At 47.9% G+C, this 12,584-nt stretch overlaps 1 protein-coding gene across 1 annotated transcript in view; it reads left to right on the top strand.

Moving 5' to 3' along the window:
* SEC22B (SEC22 homolog B, vesicle trafficking protein) overlaps positions 1-12,584 on the top strand; it is a 259,272-nt gene that overhangs the window by 96,487 nt on the left and 150,201 nt on the right. The window lies entirely within an intron of this gene.

Here is a 12,584-nt window from a genome sequence, read left to right as displayed (position 1 = left end):
GTCGCTAACAACTTGCTCCACTTATGGCCTATGGGGCGTACTAGCCTCCAGTGTCAGATTACCATGTGTTTTGCAAATGATACAGAGAGGTCCAGGAAGCAGGCTGTGAGCTTATTTCTTTCTGATGGATACAACTACCTGTGGATTCCTCACCTAATGAATACTCCCATGGCGCCAGCATTTGACGGAAATCTTCTTCCTAGCTTCTGCACGTCGACGAGGACGTCACATTTGCCCACGCGACGCCGTCTGACGTCATACAGGCAATTAGAGGTCCTCGCCGATGTGCCAACGTCAGTTCCCTTTTTTCCGTGCCATTCGAAACGGTTATCTTCGAGGGAGCTACTGTTGCTTTTTTCGCGCTACAGTGTGTTTTTCTGCTGCGTGTTTTTTCTCTGAGGTTACTATGTCTCAGAGGAAGTCTGGTTTCAAGCCCTGTCGAGAGTGTGGGGGCAAGATGTTGGTTACTGACCCACATTCGGACTGCTTGTGGTGCTTAAGTTCCGACCACGACGTGGCCACGTGTGATTCATGTCAACACATGAATCCGAAAGCCCTGAAGGAAAAAGAAGCCAAACTCTTTATGGCGAAGTCGAAGAGAAAGGAGAAGAGACATCATAGAAAATCCTCCTCGCCAAAGTCTCATCGATGTCATCGAGACTCCAGGCGCCGTAGGGACTCACGGCGCCATTCGAGCAAGGAGAGGTCTCGTTCGAGGTTGCCATCGGCTCGGCGTCTCGGAAAACTTGGGAGGTCAGTCCCACAGTCACTCCTCATCCATCGACGCCGTTGCCTTCTCCGGCTTCGCCGACTTCGCCTGGGCAGACGTCTTCAGTGATTGAGATGCCACAGCCTCAGGTGTTCTCTCTGACGTTGCAGACGTCGAGGCCGGCGTCGGGGTCGCCTTCGATCCAGGCACCCCAGTATCCGGCTTTCCCGGCTCCTGGAGCCGATAATACCGCATTCTTAAAAGCGATGTTTACCATCTTCCAGCAGATGGCTCCAGGCAGTGCTCCGACTGGTCCTTCGGGGCCGTTGGCTTTCAGTTTGGGTGCTCCGGCGCCACTACGGCCAGCACCCTTCATGCCCTTTCTCCCCTTGGGGAATGTGGGCTCGGTGCCGGTGTCGGCTCCGGTGGCTCCAGAGGTTTCGGCCCCGGAGATTTCGGCTCCATCGACTTCGGGGTTTCGGCCAGTAACCCTGGCAGGACCATCTGAGACTCCGAGACGCACTTCTCTGCATCCGGCTCCTGGCTCGGCGTCGAAGCTTCCTGTGGCGCCTGATATGGCGTCGGACGGATCCGGTGATCAGCGTTGTTCCTCGACTTCTGCAGACGCCATGTCGACGCCGCGAATTGAGGAGAGATTATATTCGAGGAGTCGTGCTCTCCGTCTCTTGGAGGAACAGGAATATCAACGGGTCCTGGAGGAAGGAGAAATTGAGGATTCTGGCGAGGGTCTTCATGGACTGGATACAGCCAGTGGCCTTGATACTTCCCCTGAGTGGGACTTGTCATCTCCAGGGGAGTATACTGAGGAGGCAGCCACTTTTCATGCTGTAATAAGGAAGGCGGCTAACTTCCTCGAACTGCCTTTGCCGATGGCTAAGGCGAAACAAAATTTACTAACTGAGGTCTTACATCCGGCCTCTACATCGGCAGAGCCTCTTTTGCCATTTAACGAGGCTCTGCTTGAACCGGTATTGGAGGTCTGGAAGAAGCCGGTATCTTCCTCGGCTGTTAATAGGTCTGTGGCCAGGAGGTATCGGGCTGCACCATCTGACCCTGGCTTTCTTTCCAGACACCCTACGCCGGAGAGCTTGGTGGTCCAGGCTTCCTGTTCTGCTAGATCTGTGCCTGGATCTTTTCCAACAGTGCCGGGGGACAGAGACTCCAAGAAGTTGGACTCACAGTCGAAGAAAGTATTTTCGTCTTGTAGCATGGCGTTAAAGTCCACCAACGCTACGTGTATCTTGGGGCGGTACATCTATGATCTTATGGACGAGATAACATCATCGCATACAGAGCTTTCTCAAGGGCTCTTGAATCTTGTGTCCGATGCTCAGGCTGCTGCAACCCAGGTTATCCAATCTGGGTTGGATACAACTCACTCGGTGGCTAGAGCGATGGGCACGGCGGTGGTTGCGAGGAGACAGGCTTGGCTTTGCAACTCAGGGTTCTCTTCGGATGTGCAGTCGACCCTGTTGGACCTCCCGTTTGATGGGGATAAACTTTTTGGTGCCAAAGCAGATTCGGCCTTGGAGAGGTTTAAAGAGAGCAGGGCCACGGCCAAGTCGTTAGGACTGCAAGCCGCTTCTTCTGCCTCCTCCAGGTTTTTTAGGAGGTTTCGAGGATTTGGTCGTGGCTCATCCTCCTCTTCCTTTCGGGGGAGATTCCAACAACCTACCTCCTCTCTCACCTTTAGATCAGTTAGAGGGAGGGGTAGGGTCCGTACCAGGGGAGCCTCTCAGCAGCACTCTGCCTCTTCCTCGTCCTCTGGAGGGGTGCAGCAGGGGAAGCAGCCTTAGGCTTCCACCAATTCCCACTCACTCTTCTCCTGTAGGGGGAAGGTTACTGCATTTTCTTCACAAGTGGGAGGTCATCACATCAGACACCTGGGTTACCAGCATTGTGGGAAAAGGCTACACCCTTCCCTTTCGTGAGTTTCTGCCCCCCATCCCGCCCCGCCCATCTTATTGTTCAGAAGAACACCTCCTGTTGTTAGAACAGGAGGTTCAAGTCCTCCTTTCAAAGGGCGCGGTGGAGTTGGTTCCAGAGCAGGAAAAGGGTCAAGGTTGTTACTCAAAGTACTTCCTGATTCCCAAGAAGGATGGTCGGTTGAGACCAATCCTGGACCTGAGGATTTTGAATTGGTTCCTCAAACAGGAAAAGTTCAAGATGCTGACCCTAGCTCAGGTGCTTTTGGCGTTGAACAAGGGAGATTGGATGGTGTCTGTCGACTTGCAGGATGCTTACTTTCATATCCCGATACTCAAGTCGCACAGGAAGTATCTCTGGTTTGTGGTAGGGTCACAGCACTATCAGTTTGCGGTCCTCCTGTTTGGTCTTACTTCAGCACCTCGAGTCTTCACGAAGGTGATGTCGGTGGTTGCGGCAGAGCTCAGAAGGAAGGGGATAGCAGTATTCCCTTACCTGGACGACTGGTTGATCAAAGCCAAGTCCCCGGAGCTTGTGTTGCATTATCTACAGTCGACAACCCAGTTGTTGTTCGACCTGGGCTTTTCGGTGAACGTGCCCAAATCTCACCTAGAGCCCTCTCAACGCCTCCTGTTCATAGGGGCAGTACTGGATACAACATTGGATCGAGCCTTTCCTCCGCCTCAGCGGATTCAAGATATTCAGGAGTTGGTTCCAATGTTTCGAAGTGGAGCGGTGGTTCCAGTCCTCAAGGTCCTTCGTCTGCTCGGTCTGTTTGCCTCCTGCATACTGTTGGTCACGCATGCTCGCTGGCACATGAGGGCTCTTCAGTGGTGCCTCCGAAGGCAGTGGTCTCAACACAGAGGAGATCTCGAAGGTTCTGTCAGGATCTCCAGAGATGCTACCACGGATTTGAAGTGGTGGATTGCGGACGACAATCTTTCCCAAGGAAGGCCGTTCACGCAGCCTCCACCAGTGACCACGGTCATAACGGATGCTTCCACTCTAGGGTGGGGAGCTCATCTGGAGGACCTGGAAATCAAAGGGCTTTGGTCTCCAGAGGAACAGATTTTTCATATCAATTTGTTAGAGCTACGGGCTGTACGTCTGGCTCTCAAGATCTTCCTCCCATCCCTTCGCGGTCAGTCGGTTCAGGTCCTGACGGACAATACTACCGCGATGTGGTATATAAACAAACAGGGAGGAGTGGGGCCATACCTTCTCTTCAGAAAAGCTCTTCGGCTATGGTCCTGGGCGAAGGACCATCGGATTTGCTTGGTAGCAAATCATCTGGCCGGAGTCTTGAATGTACGTGCGGACAGTCAAGCAGTCTCCATTTCTCAGCCGACCACGAGTGGCGTCTCCATCCAGATCAAGTCCGTCTAATCTTCCAGTTGTGGGGGTTTCCTCGGATAGATCGGTTTGCCACCCGGGAGAACTCGGACTGCCCGTTATTCTGCAGCCTCCAGTATCCGCTGCAGGGAGCTTTGGGGGACGCGTTTCAGATGACCTGGTGCGACCAGTTGCTTTACGCGTTTCCCCCCATACCCTTGATTCCTCGAGTATTGAGGAAAATTCGCCAAGACCGGGCCCAAGTAATCTTAATAGCTCCGGTTTGGCCAAGGAGGGTGTGGTATTCCGACCTTCTCAAACTCTCACTGTGCCCTCGGCTCCGTCTCCCTCTCAGGGCAGACCTCCTCTCGCAGTCGCAGGGCAGGTTTTACACCCCAACCTCCAGAGTCTGCACCTACATGCCTGGAGATTGAACGGGGCAACCTGAGTTCCTTCTCTCTCCCGCCTGATGTAGTGGATGTTATCTTAGCGGCCAGGCGACACTCCACTAAATCTATCTACGCTAATAGGTGGTCTAAATTTGTGGTATGGTGTGGAGAGAGACAGATTGATCCCTTACATGCTCATTTGTCAGATGTTTTATCTTTTGCTTTGTCTTTAGCACAGAGGGGTTGTGCAGTGGCTACTATTAAAGGTTACTTGTCTGCCCTGTCAGCCTTCATTTGTCTTCCAGACCAACCTTCGTTATTTAAATCTCCTATAGTACTTAGATTCTTGAATGGCCTTATGAATAAATATCCTCCAAATCCTTTCGTTATGCCTCAATGGGATTTGTCCTTGGTCCTGACTTTCCTTATGGGGTCCCCTCTTGAGCCTATGCATTCTTGCCCCTTAAGGTTCTTAGTTCTTAAAACAGTCTTCCTGGTTGCTATAACCTCTGCAAGGAGAGTGAGTGAGTTGCAGGCTTTATCGGTAAAACCTCCTTATACAACTTTTTATGGGGATAAGGTGGTGGTGAGGACCAAGGCTGCTTTCCTTCCGAAGGTTGTTTCACCCTTCCATTTGGCCCAGACAATTACTCTGTCCACGTTCTATCCTCCGCCTCATCCTTCAAAGGAAGAAGAGAAACTACATCGCTTGGACCCAAAGAGGGCGTTAAGCTTTTACATAGACAGAACGAAGGATTTCAGGCTGGAGGATCAGCTTTTCATCGGATACGTGGGCAAGAGGAGAGGAAAGGCAGTCCACAAGAGAACACTCTCCAGGTGGGTTGTTCTTTGCATTAAAATATGTTACTCTTTAGCAAAGAAGGATCCTCCTGATGGTATTAGAGCTCATTCCACCAGGGCTAAGTCGGCCACTTCGGCCTTGGCTAGAGGTGTTCCTGTGGTCGACATCTGCAAGGCCGCAACTTGGTCGTCCCTTCACACTTTTGCGAAGCATTACTGCTTGGACTCTGAGGTCAGAAGGGACGGCCATTTTGCACGGTCAGTGCTGCAGGATTTCTTGGTTTGACCATACAGGCACCCACCACCGGGTACGGTACTGCTTTGGGACTCTATTCATTAGGTGAGGAATCCACAGGTAGTTGTATTCATCAGAAGAACGAGTTACTTACCTTCGGTAACGACTTTTCTGGTGGATACATTAGCTACCTGTGGATTCCTCACGGTCCCACCCGCCTCCCCGTTGCCTTTTTGGTCTCACCAAGTGATCCTTGAGTGTGCTCCTCTTGGTCTTGAGGACTGCAATAGATTATGTATATATGGACATATGTATATGTTTATATGTGTATATATTTATATATATATTTGTATATATATTTAGTGTATATATTTATTTGTTTAAAAAAAAAATATATATATATATATATATATATATATATATATATATATATATATATATATAAAATCTATAGCCATCTTCTTGCAATGATGTGTAGTTTGCAATGTTATGGGATGTTGCTTTTATCTTTCATTGCATTAGATTATTGTTCTCAGGCATGTAAAAAATGTTGGTTCTGACGTCGGCGAGGACCTCTTATTGCCTGTATGACGTCAGACGGTGTCGCGTGGGCAAATGTGACGTCCTCGTCGACGTGCAGAAGCTAGGAAGAAGATTTCCGTCGAATGCTGGCGCCATGGGAGTATTCATTAGGTGAGGAATCCACAGGTAGCTAATGTATCCACCAGAAAAGTCGTTACCGAAGGTAAGTAACTCGTTCTTTTGGCCATTACCCCTAAACTGAAGATTCTGTAGGACCCCACATGCGGGTGGTTCCAGTGATTCATTGTTTCAGTCCAGCCTGACTGAACAGTGCAGTTTTATACATTAAGAGTTGGTCTTTGTGAATAGAATAGTGTTCCCTGATCTCATGGAAGGACAAACTGATGGAGAAAGATCGCCCTATGTCGAGAGACCAGCAGAATTCCAGTGCTTCAGATTAGTCTTGGTAGAGCGCTCCTGATCTCCAGTAAACCATGAAGAGTAATGGCCGACACACAAGAATGATCCTGAACAGTAGATTTGTTAGCTTCTAAAGTAACCATAATCCACTTGCAGCAAACTGGGACGCAGAGGGCTACTGTAGTGTACAGGAAAGAAGAGCTGTATTTTATGCTGCTCCAATAATGTGGCTATGCCATCTAGGTATAGTTTCTTAAATGCTTGTGCACAAATCACTCCCAGTCATTCTGGGAGTTTTCAGTAGAAACGTTAAATAAGCAGTTACGGAAATACACTAATTCATGATAGTATACAGACAATCCACCACATTTAAGACAGAGCAGCCAATGAGGTCGAGGCAGTTTGAGCTTCTACTCAAGGTAAGGTTTCCTTGAACGAGATCCGATAAAATTCAGAAGCTCTAAAATAAATTTGTGTTCTATATTTGTTAATATCATAAGGATAACGTGGCTGAGTGTTGCCACTCAGTTGGGACAAAGATTTGAAACTTGGTACCTATTGGACTACAATACAAATTTGATTCCCCAAAGTTAAGGCTGTGGTTGGAAATCTGGCCCGACGGTGTAAATGTTGCTGGCATATTCTATCCTAAGTTGGTTTTTCATAGTGTTTCTTTCATTATCCAAATTCTGCTTAGAAATTTAAGAAAATAAATGAACCATAACTATTTCAGCTGATGACACAGTGCAGATTGACTTTGATCTACTGATTACTGTAAGCACATTTTGTTTATATGTGTAGGAGGCAGGCCTGGCTTATAGTGGGTACCTTGTGGTACTTACACCCTGTGCCAGGTCCAGTTATCCCTTATTAGTAGAATAGAGGTGTTTCTAGCAGCTTAGGCTGATAGAAGGTAGCTATGGCAAAGCAGCTTAGGCTGAACTAGGAGACATTCAAAGCTCCTACTATACCACTGGTGTCATATGCACAATATCATAAGAAAACACAATACACAGAAGTACTAAAAATAAAGGTACTTTATTTTAGTGACAATATGCCAAAAGTATCTGAGAATACCCTCACTTAGGAGGTAAGTAATATACACAAGTTATATGTACACAAACCCAAAACAGGTAAGTAATAGTAGGAAAAGTATTGCAAACAATGTAGAATCACAATAGGATGCAATAGGTAAACGTAAGTCTAGGGGCAACAAATCCATATACTCCAAAAGTGGAATGCAAGTCCCTGAAAAGTAGGAGTAAAGTTACCCTACTACCCCAGAAAGACAGAATAGTCATGATAGGGGGATTCTGCAAGAACCACAAGCACCAGCAAAACACTGAAGACTGATTCCTGGACCTGAGGACCTGAAAAGGAAGGGGACCAAGTCCAAGAGTCACAATAGTGTCCAGGGAGGGGCAGGAGCCCAGAAAACCCCGGATGAAGGTGCAAAAGGGCTGCTTCGGGGTGGAAGAAGCCAAAGATTCTGAAACAACGAAAAGGGCTAGGAACTTCTCCTTTGGATGGAAGATGTCCCACGGCGTGCTGGATGTTACAGCAGTGTTTACCGCAAACAAGCCTTGCTAGCTGCAAGGGTCGCGGTAGAGGTTTTTGGGTGCTAATGGGGACCAGGAAGGACCAGGATTTCGCCCCTTGGAGGAGGAGACAGAGGGGGGCACTCAGCAACTCAGAGAGCCCCTGCAGAAGAAGGTAGCACCCGCAGAAGTACCAAAGCAGGCACTTAGAAGATCTGTGAACTCCGAGTCACAAAAGGCGGGTCCCACGACGTCGGAGTCCATCTCAGCGGGTTGAGCACTGCAGGACGGAGTGCTGGGGACCCAGGCTAGGCTGTGCACAAAGGAATCCTTGGAGAAGTGCACAGAAGCCGGAGCAGCTGCAAATCACGCAGTACACAGGTTTGCTGTCTGGTGTGGGGAGGCAAGGACTTAACTCCACCAATTTTGGACAGAAGGGCCACTGGACTGTGGGAGACACTTGGACCCAGCTCCTGTGTTCCAGGGACCACGCTCGTCAGGATGAGAGGGGACCCAGAGGACTGGTGATGCAGAAGTTTGGTGCCTGCGTTAGCAGGGGGAAGATTCTGTCGACCCACTGGAGATTTCTTCTTGGCTTCCAGTGCAGGGTGAAGGCAGACAGCACTCAGAGCATGCACCACCAGGAAACAGTCGAGAAAGCCGGCAGGATGAGGCGCTACAATGTTGCTGGTATTCGTCTTGCTACTTTGTTGCGGTTTTGCATGCGTCCTGGAGTAGTCAGCGGTCGATCCTTGGCAGAAGTCGAAAAGGGAAGTGCAGAGAAACTCTGGTGAGCTCTTGCATTCGTTATCTGAGGAATAGCCCAGAGGAGAGACCCTAAATAGCCAGAAAAGGAGGTTTGGCTACCAAGAGAGGTAAGCACCTATCAGGAGGGGTCTCTGACGTCACCTGCTGGCAGTGGCCACTAAGAGCAGTCCACTGTGCCCCAACACCTCTGAATCCATGATGGCAGAGGTCTGGGACACACTGGAGGAGCTCTGGGCACCTCCCCTGGGAGGTGCAGGTCAGGGGGGTGGTCACTCCCCTTTCCTTTGTCCAGTTTCGCACCAGAGCAGGACTGGGGGATCCCTGAACCGGTATAGACTGGCTTATGCAGAGATGGGCACCATCTGTGCCCATCAAAGCATTTCCAGAGGCTGGGGGAGGCTACTCCTCCCCAGCCCTGACACCTTTTTTCCAAAGGGAGAGGGTGTAACACCCTCTCTCAAAGGAAATCCTTTGTTCTGCCTTCCTGGGACTGGGCTGCCCAGACCCCAGGAGGGCAGAATCCTGTCTGAGGGGTTGGCAGCAGCTGCAGTGGAAACCCCAGAAAGGCAGTTTTGCAGTACCCAGGTTATGTGCTAGAGGCCCGGGGGATCATGGAATTGCCCCCCCCCAGTACCAGAATGGTATTGGGGTGACAATTCCATGATCTTAGACATGTTACATGCCCATGTTCAGAGTTACCATTGTGACGCTACACATAGGTAGTGGCCTATGTGTAGTGCACGCATGTAATGGTGTCCTGCACTCACAAAGTTCGGGGAATTTGCACTGAACAATGTGGGGGCACCTTGGCTAGTGCCAGGGTGCCCACACTCTAAGTAGCTTGCCACCTAACCTTCACCAAGTGAGGGTTAGACATATAGGTGACTTAAGTTACTTATGTGCAGTGAAAAATGGCTGTGAAATAACGTGGACATTATTTCACTCAGGCTGCAGTGGCATTCCTGTGTAAGAATTGTCTCAGCTCCCTATGGGTGGCAAAAGAAATGCTGCAGCCCATAGGGATCTCTTGGAAACCCAATACCCGGGGTACCTAGGTACCATATACAAGGGGATTATATGGGTGTACCAGTGTGCCAATGAGAATTGGTAAAATTAGTCACTAGCCTGCAGTGACAATTTTAGAAAGCAGAGAGAGCATAAACACTGAGGTTCTGGTTAGCAGAGCCTCAGTGATACAGTTAGGCACCACACAGGGAACACATACAGGGTATACATTATGAGCACTGGGGTCCTGCCTATCAGGATCCCAGTGACACATGGGCAAAAACAAACATACATACAGTGAAAATGGGGGTAACATGCCAGGCAAGATGGTACTTTCCTACAATAGGATTTAGCTTTTTGCGACTTCATTGAATATAAGCCAGAAATGTAATGTTTTACCATTCATCCTTTGAGCCATGCACTACTGATTTCTATATCGTACAAAGTTGAGTTAAGATTTTATAGTGTGTGATATTTTCAATCAGGTTGCCATAAGGCAATTCATCATCTCTTTAGGAATCTCTCTTGATGATCTCGGTCTCATATGTGTAGTCTTTAATATGTTAAATGTATATGTTCAGTATGTTTAATTTAGCACTCCTTATTTCAGTTGTTGATATCTTGTAGTCGGAGTACAGTGCTTGAATTAGCCATCAGAAATAGTATTGATTACATGTTTATCTCTGCTCCAGGACCCCTGAAATGTAGTCTTTAATGGAATAAATTCAGAAGCAAGTAATGAAATGACTGTGTTGCAGTTCCAAAGTATTTCATGTGATTCATATTGCTTGAATGTCAAAACAATTAAAAATGTTAAAATAAAGGTCCTCTACATATGGAGTGACTACAGGCAGCAGGTGAAGATTAGGCAGATTATTTCTTGGAATGTCACCTCTGTGGGTCTTATCTGAAAGATGACTTGTTTGTCAGGGTGAAATTGTCATTTTGGGGTTTTCCCGAAGGAGATAAGTGCTTATTTGCATGAGTTGAGCCATCTTTGCTGGAGTTTTGTGTAATAGGATGTCCTGGTTGGGAACAATTACAAGGCCAAGTATCTTTAAAGATGAACTACTCATTATTTTAGGGCGACAGAGACGGCCAGTTAATCGTTCAATGGTCTTGGTATGATGCATTAAATGAATGATTTTATCATCCAATGCTTCGAGCTGCCCCCGGATATCAGTACAAAAATCCTTCAACATTGCCTCTAAATACAAGAAAAAGAATAAGCAATTATCAAGAAGAGCATTTTTCAATGTGTTCAGATCTGATATCCCTGGATTGACTATATACCTTGAGGTGGCACAGGGGTCGGTAGTTTTATTCTCTGGAAGTTGATGAGTGCTTTCTCTCCATCACCTCTATCTTTTAATAGCAACTGCCCTTTCTTCCGCTTTCTTTTGGATGGCGGAGGGCTTTTTGTGTCTGATGGCCTGTTAAGACTTTGAAGTCAATTTGTTTACTTTGAATAACACACAGGTGTTTAGCAGGTGCTGGAATGGAATTTGGAATCTATCTCCTTATGTAAGAACTACAAATACCTCTCCCCTCTACCACTGAATTGGTTGCTAAAGTTGAGGAGTTTGCCACGTTTGTCTTGCATCCTTGGAAAGGCGGCGGCCTGCATCTGTTCTCTTATCCACCAGATCAATATCTGAATTTTTTACACCTATGCCTAAAGTGAGGTAGCTAGTGATTGTGGGTATGATGGAGGAAATAGTGTATTTACCATCTTTCATAGATAAGGGTTTTCTTTTGCCTATGTTATCAAAGTGATAAAAAGCAGCAGATAAAACACAATCAATTGGGCAGAGCATCCTTCTGGGACCTGTAGTCCCTCTGGTGCAGTGCAAGCATCCCCTCCACTTATCATTTTGAAAAGAGTTGTCAGTTTGTTATAAGTTGTTGCTAGTTTCATCTCAAGGACGGGTATTATTAGGCCTGGGCAGAATGCGTGGAATTGCGCTATACAGAACTTTGCGGAGTGGCAAAAAAACTCTCCCACGCTGCGTGAAGTTCTGCGGGCAGGCGGAGTTCCTTGTTGTGCTCGTTCCCGTAGCGTTTGACATTAAACGCAACACAAAATATGTACTTGCGTTCAAAATCGCATGCAAACTTCACCACGTGGTTCGCATGGGTGCGGACATCTTGTTTTTCACTCTGTTTATGGTGCTGGGCCTGTTTTCTTTTTTATCCCTTAATAATCTTTTCAATCCTCCACCCTCCTAATGAATCTACCCCTCATTTTCATCTATTGTATTAGTGTGTCTGTGTATTTTTACATTTTGTTTTCTTTTTTTGTGCTTTTTATATTTTTGTCTTTACATAGACATTTCTTCCTTCTCCTCCTGCAACCTTTCTTCACCCCAACACCATGGCAGAGCAGGATGGCGCTGGTGGAGAAGGAAGCAGTAGAGCCAGGCCTGCCCTGGATAGCCAGAAGCAGGCATCTACCTTTTGGGCGGTAGAGCCACCAAAGGGGTGCATTCCTGGCCCATCTTTTGTGAGGAGGTGGCAGCACTGGTTTTCTACGTGCAGCGCCATCTCCCCTCCATGCTGGCAGCAGGCCTGGCAGAGGTTACCCCCTCCGGGAGCCTCGCTACGTTTGGCTAGGGGGCGCAGCTGTGTTCGGGGCATCACCCACATCCAGCACCCCCCCCCGATGCACCTCTAGGTGGATATCATTGACCGCAAGCAGGACCTTCGTGACCTGCTAGGCATGGAGACTCCGGGGTCCGGTGAGTATTAACTATATTATTGTGCTTGTGTTCTACAATGTTAACTTTTATTTCTGAATAGCAGTGCTGCTCTCACTCAGAGGTAAGTTTAGTTTATGTTAAGAATATTTTTGATTATGTGGTCCAGTTAGAGCTAAGCAGGTGCTCTGCGCTATTTAATCATACTTGTAGGCACTCACT

Source organism: Pleurodeles waltl, chromosome 4_2 (assembly GCF_031143425.1).
Source record: "Pleurodeles waltl isolate 20211129_DDA chromosome 4_2, aPleWal1.hap1.20221129, whole genome shotgun sequence".
Taxonomy (NCBI): domain Eukaryota; kingdom Metazoa; phylum Chordata; class Amphibia; order Caudata; family Salamandridae; genus Pleurodeles; species Pleurodeles waltl.
This window is presented reverse-complemented; position numbering and strand designations above follow the sequence as displayed.